This window comes from Acipenser ruthenus, unplaced genomic scaffold (genome assembly GCF_902713425.1).
Source record: "Acipenser ruthenus unplaced genomic scaffold, fAciRut3.2 maternal haplotype, whole genome shotgun sequence".
NCBI classification, from domain to species: domain Eukaryota; kingdom Metazoa; phylum Chordata; class Actinopteri; order Acipenseriformes; family Acipenseridae; genus Acipenser; species Acipenser ruthenus.
In genome coordinates, this window is record NW_026708843.1 from 86,218 (window position 1) to 93,406 (window position 7,189).

The following is a 7,189-nucleotide window of genomic DNA, read 5'->3' on the forward strand; positions in this document are numbered from 1 at the left end:
CAGAGAGGTGTGGTAAAGCATAGGGAAGCATTGTAAAGCACAGAGAGGTCTGGTAAAGCATAGGGAAGCATTGTAAAGCACAGAGAGGTGTGGTAAAGCATAGGGAAGCATTGTAAAGCACGGAGAGGTCTGGTAAAGCATAGGGAAGCATTGTAAAGCACGGAGAGGTCTGGTAAAGTATATTAAACAACAAACCAGGGTAAACGACTAAAAATAACCCATTCGGATGTCGCCCGGTTCAGCAGGCAGCGGATCCAAAGCGCTGGCGAGGTGGTTGGTTCCTCCCCTGTTTGGACCCAGCGTTCTCGAAAGCGGTGTTGTATATCCGGGTCCGGGCTCGGATAGAACTCCATACTCCTTTGAACTTATCAGTACGAGACAGCGCCCAGTAATCTATACTTCCACTACAAAACAGCTGAACACACAAAAAAATCAAAATATCATTTCTGAACAGCTACACGTGTGCTTGTCGGTCTCCCATGCTTCAAGGGGCGTGTCCTCTGTGTAGCACGTCATTGTAGACCTGTGCAGGTGCGGGCAGGTAACCTGCAGGTTTTATTTTAATGTTTGTTTGTTTTTTCTTTTAGAATCCGGAGTCAGAAACCGTCACAAATCTATTTTGTATTTGTGCTACAATGAGCGCACATCGAAAAGAGCCGCGTAACTTTATTACAACTGAAACCGCGCTTAAGTTAAAGTGAAAGACGTTCAGACGGTACGTCACGCAGAAGATAACACAGGGAGACGGAGTTTATTTCTGAATCGATTCATTTCAAATGACAAAGTATTATCTTTATAAATCACAATCCTCTAAATAAAATATCCCCACATTTCATACGAATAATGTTCACATGATCTGCAATCTCTAGTCTTTACAAAAATACAAAATCTAAACAAAACAGTTATTTATTATGAAGTTAGGTTTTCTTTAGACTCACCTATAGATCTCTTGATCGCCCCCTCCTGGTCTGCCCTGGACTCTCCTGACCTCAGCACCTCGTCTCTGGATCCTCAGCTGATGCGCTATCCTTGCACTATTGCACTGCTAATCTGTCACTGTAGATCTAACTCGCTGTGATCCTAACTTGTTGCCTCCTGGTTCATATTGTATTCTAGCAGTGTTATTATTATCAGCACTGTCTGTAAACCGCACAAATACATAATAATGACAATCTGAATACTTTTTGCTCTGTTGTGAGTGGATCACATAATGTTATACATTAGGCAACACTGACCTCTTGTGGTAGAGAGTGGTAATGAACAGTCAGACAGCAATCAAAGCGATATCAATTTATTTTTTTCTTTTTTGGCGGTGGGTGTGGGGGCGGGTTGTTGTTTTCACAATACCTTGGTTAAGAGAAAGGGTTCTCACTCCTGCATTTACACATTCCTTCCACTTTGCATACGTTTTGTTTTTAAATGCCAGTGTCACATTTATATATTATTATTATTTCCTAGCAGACGCCCTTATCCAAGGCGACTTACAATTGTTACAAAATACCACAGTACAAAATATCACATTATAAAATATTATTATTATTTATTTCTCAGCAGACACCCTTATCCAGGGCGACTTACAATTGTTACAAGATATCATATTATTTTTACATACAATTCCCCATTTATACAGTTGGGTTTTTACTGGAGCAATCTAGGTAAAGTACCTTGCCCAAGGGTACAGCAGCAGTGTCCCCCCACCTGGGATTGAACCCACGACCCTCCGGTCAAGAGCCCAGAGCCCTAACCGCTACTCCACACTGCTGCCCTAAAATATCACATGACAAGTTATCACATAAAACCTCATATTACAGAATATCCTAATACAGATGAGAGCAGTAATGAAAGTATAATGACATTCAAATAAGATCAAACTAAAGCACACAGTAAATAATTACATGTAAGAGCGGGTTCGTCTGAGAGCAGTTAAACTTATATTGAAAAGGTTTGCTTATATGAGTAAAGTCCAGTAAGAGCACGCAGTGAGTACGATGAATGGATGAGAACGATTTCAACCAAGAACAATTACAAAAAACATGAGCACAGTTACCTATAAGAGTAAAATCAAGAACCAGATTCATGAAGTAGATATAATTAAGAGCAGCAGTAGAATACAGCGAGGTATGGAGCAGTTCAGTGCAAGTACAAGCTGATGCCAGATGATCACATCTCGTAATAAGCGACATGCCGCTTGCTTGATTCGAGTTTCTTGTGTACTTAATAAACCTGGACCTTCCCCTGGATGAGAGAGGAGTCTGTGCAGAGTTTGGCTGCGCTGGCTCCTGCAGGGTCCGAATGCAGAAAGAAACAGAGACACAGACAAACTATCTTCTTTACATATTAAGATTCGGCAGACTCCTGCTTTGTCCCAGGCGACTCACACAGGAGTCCCAGGGCAGCACAGACAGGGTTACAACGCAGGCTTCATATTTAAACACGGTGCGGTTTACAGCCAGGGCGACAGTACGACTCAAATACAAGGTTCAGGTGAGACCCTAGCTCTCAGCCTGCACTTCCTCATACACAGTGGTAAGTTTATCGTCTGTCTGCTGGCTGAGTTGAGGACGATTTACATCAACCCTGTCGGGAGGAAACAAGTTAACAGCTTGTTAAACACAAATCAATGTGCAGGGCTTGGGGCAGGTGCATTCAAACTGACTAATGCAAAACTCCTCCGCAGCACCTCCCAGGAGTTAAAACCATCGCGATTCATGAAAGCAATTAAAACTGAGCTCAGTGGAGACACGGCTTTCATATATATATATAAGAGCCTGTGCTATAACAATGCTGTATAACGTTCACCTGCATTCACTGCTAGCATTGATCTTCTTCCAGACACTCACACAGACTGCGATCACGACTCCACTCAGCACTATGAACACCAGCACCCTCACAATGAGCTCAGTGGAGAGACAGCTTTCATATATAAGATCTTGTGCTATAACAATGCTGTATAACGTTCACCTGCATTCACTGCTAGCATTGATCTTCTTCCAGACACTCACACAGACTGCGATCACGACTCCACTCAGCACTATGAACACCAGCACCCTCACAATGAGCTCAGTGGAGAGACAGCTTTCATATATAAGATCTTGTGCTATAACAATGCTGTATAACGTTCACCTGCATTCACTGCTGGCATTGATCTTCTTCCAGACACTCACACAGACTGCGATCACGACTCCACTCAGCACTATGAACACCAGCACCCTCACAATGAGCTCAGTGGAGAGACAGCTTTCATATATAAGATCTTGTGCTATAACAATGCTGTATAACGTTCACCTGCATTCACTGCTAGCATTGATCTTCTTCCAGACACTCACACAGACTGCGATCACGACTCCACTCAGCACTATGAACACCAGCACCCTCACAATGAGCTCAGTGGAGGGTCTTATTGTGGTGGTTTCACCCTCTGTCCTCATGAAAAAGGGAACAAAATAACAAATATTCAGTGATAATGTTGCTAGGGCAAAAAGAGATATGAGATTAAGAGTCAGGATTCTTACCTCTGTTGCTGTTTCTTTTACCGCAGTAATCCGAAGGCGTCACAGTGATGCTCTTGTTGCTGGCAGGGTTGCTGGCCACACAGGTGAAGACAACGGAAACTGATTCTGTTTCTTGCCAGGGATCCAGTTCTGTTGTGTGGAGTGGCTTCCCATCTCTCATCCAGGACACGTTCACTTCACTGGCGTTTCCCACAAAGCACAGCAGAATGCAGCTCCTGTTAGCTGAATGGATCTGCATAACCTGAGGCTCTGGAACAGGGTCTGTGGAAGGAAAGTAATGACAGGTCAGATTCTTTCAATGAAATGTTTTTTTTTTAATAATTTTTACAAACACGCTGTATCAAAGAGGCAAAGACCCCAGCGACTTCTTTACAGAGGAAGTCTTTCAGATCAGCATGTTTGAAAATAAGAAATTCCACAGTGTTATTTTGTGTATCTGAAACTGTCCTGATGAAGGCACGTAGTTACAAAGATGCTTATCCTAAAAGAAAGAAAAAAACAAAAGAACAAAAGCATGAGAAAGAAAGAATGAAAACTTACTGTAAACAGACAGGTCAAATCTCGTGTTAAACAGTAAAGGCGCTCCACGTGAGTGCAGGATGCGCTCTATAGCCTGCAAGTCGCGAGTACGAATCCAGGCTATTCCTTTGCCGATCGAGGACGGGAGCTTCCAGGGGGCGGCGCACAATTGGCCGAGCATCGCCCGGGGGGAGGGAGGGTTAGGTCGGTCAGGGTGTCCTCGGCTCACTGCGCACCAGCGACCCCTGTAGTCTGGCCGGGCGCCTGCGGGCTTGCCTGTAAGCTGCCCGAGAGCTGCGTTGTCCTCCGACGCTGTAGCTCGTGGGTGGCTGCATGTTGAGTCCGCAGTGTGAAAAAAAGCGGTCGGCTTGACGGCACACGCTTCGGTGGACAGCGTGTGTTCATTTTCGCCCTCCCGAGTCAGCGCAGGGGTGGTAGCGGTGAGCCGACCGTAATATAATAAAATAATTGGCCATTCCAAATTGGGAGAAAATAATAAAAAATAATTGGCAACGACTAAATTAAAAAAATAAAAAAATCTCGTGTTAAATATGTCCCTCATTGTCTCCACTTGGTATATATACAGTGCCTTGCAAAAGTATTCAGACCCCTGACCAATTCTCTCATATTACTGAATTACAAATGGTACATTGAAATTTCATTCTGTTTGATATTTTATTTTAAAACACTGAAACTCAAAATCAATTATTGTAAGGTTTTATGTTGGGAAATATTTAAGAAAAAAACTGAAATATCTTACTTGCATAAGTATTCAACCCCTGTGCTGTGGAAGCTCCCAGTTTACACCGATGAAAGAAATTGCCCTAACGAGGACACAATTACCTTACCATTGGCCTCCACCTGTGAACCATTAAAGTTGCTGTCACATTTTTCTGAATAGTAAGTAGTATAAATGCATAGATTAGGAAAAGGGTACAAAATAATATCCGAGTGTTTGGATATCCCAGTGAGCACAGTTGGATCAATAATCAGGAAGTGGAAGCTGCATCACACCACCCAGGCACTGCCAAGAAAAGGCCGTCCCTCAAAACTCAGCGCTCAAACAAGAAGGAGACTTGTGAGAGAAGCCACAGAGAGGCCAACAATCACTTTGAAGGAGCTACAGAGTTCAGTGGCTGGGAGTGGAGTAATGGTGCACCAGTCAACCAGTAATGATGTTGAAGCTGACACCCTGGGATCCTTCAAGAAGCTGCTTGATGAGATTCTGGGATCAATAAGCTACTAACAACCAAACAAGCAAGATGGGCTGAATGGCCTCCTCTCGTTTGGAAACTTTCTTATGTTCTTATGTTCTCAAAAAGTACCATCTGAAAGCACGTCTGGAGTTTGCCAGAAAGCATGAGAGTGACCCAGCTGCGATGTGGGAAAAGGTTTTGTGGTCAGATGAGACCAAGATAGAGCTTTTTGGCCAAAACTCAAAGCGCTATCTGTGGCGCAAACCTAACACTGACCATGCCTGAAGACACACCATCCCTACAGTGAAGTATGGTGGTGGCAGCATCATGCTGTGGGGATGCTTCTCATCAGCAGGGACTGGGCATCTTGTTAAAATTGAAGGAAGAATGGATGGAGCAAAATACAGGGAAATACTGCAAGAGAACCTGCTACAATCCGCTAAAAAACTGAAGCTTGGGAGGAAATTCACCTTTCAGCAGGACAATGATCCCAAGCACAAGGCCAAAGCAACATTGGAGTGGCTCAAGAACAAAAAGGTGAATGTCCTACAGTGGCCCAGTCAAAGTCCTGATCTCAATCCCATTGAGAATCTGTGGCACTATTTGAAAATTGCGGTCCACAAGCGTCGTCCAACCAACCTGAACAACCTGGAGCAAATCTGCCAAGAAGAATGGGCCAAAATCACTCCCTGTGTGCAAAGCTGGTACATACTTACCCCAAAAGACTTAAAGCTGTTATTGCAGCGAAAGGTGGCTCTACCAAATATTAATGTGTGGGGGTTGAATACTTCTGCAAGCAAGATATTTCAGTTTTTTATTTTTCTTAAAAATATTTCCCAACATAAAACCAATGTCACCTTACAATAATTGATTTTGAGTTAAGGTGTTTTAAAATAAAATATCAAACAGAACGAAATTTCAATGTACCATTTGTAATTCAGTAATATGAGAGAATTTGTCAGGGGTCTGAATACTTTTGCAAGGCACTGTATCTATATATATATCTATATCTATATCTATATCTATATCTATATATATATATATATCATAGACTCCAAATGCGGAGGTGGGGCTGTTCCACCTGTATTCCGGTCAAAGCCCCCTCTCTGATTTTCCGAGGCAGCAATTCTGTAAAGTGTGAGCAGTTTAACTTATATATAAGAACATAAGAAAGTTTCCAAACGAGAGGAGGCCTCATTCAGCCCATCTTGCTCGTTTGGTTGTTAGTAGCTTATTTATCCCAGAATCACATCAAGCAGCTTCTTGAAGGATCTCAGGGTGTCAGCTTCAACAACATTACTGGGGAGTTGGTTCCAGACCCTCACAAGTCTCTGTGTAAAAAAGTGCCTCCTATCTTCTGTTCTGAATGCCCCTTTATCTAATCTCCATTTGTGACCCCTCGTCCTTGTTTCTTTTTTCAGGTCAAAAAAGTCCCCTGTCAATAATGCTTGAATCAGATCACCGCGTAGTCTTCTTTGTTCAAGACTGAACAGATTCAATTCTTTGAGCCTGTCTGCATACGACATGCCTTTTAAACCCGGGATAATTCTGGTCGCTCTTCTTTGCACTCTTTCTAGAGCAGCAATATCCTTTTTGTAACGAGGTGACCAGAACTGAACACAATATTCTAGATGATTTGATGATTTAATGCATTGTAAAGTTTTAACATTACTTCCCTTGATATAAATTCAACACTTTTCACAATATAGCCGAGCATGTTGGCCTTTTTTATAGCTTCCCCACATTGTCTAGATGAAGACATTTCTGTACAGCTATGTGCTTATTAAAATGACCCTGTCAGTCATACTTACTGTAAACGGACAAGTAAAATCTGTTTTTATCAGCTATGTGCTTATTAAAATGACCCTGTCAGTCATACTTACTGTAAACGGACAAGTAAAATCTGTTTTTATAAGAACCAGGCGCCACGTCCACTTGGTAAAACCCAGCATCTTCGGCCTC

General features: G+C 42.7%; 1 long non-coding RNA gene across 1 annotated transcript; it reads right to left on the reverse strand.

Annotated features, from left to right (window-relative positions):
• Positions 1 to 1,342: 1,342 nt before the first annotated feature.
• LOC131736356 (uncharacterized) lies at positions 1,343 to 3,802 on the reverse strand. The gene is made up of 3 exons (XR_009328094.1): positions 3,513 to 3,802; positions 2,800 to 3,418; positions 1,343 to 2,577 (listed from the first exon to the last, which is right to left on the reverse strand). It is a non-coding gene; the product is annotated as an uncharacterized LOC131736356 (long non-coding RNA).
• Between the last annotated feature and the right edge of the window lie 3,387 nt (positions 3,803 to 7,189).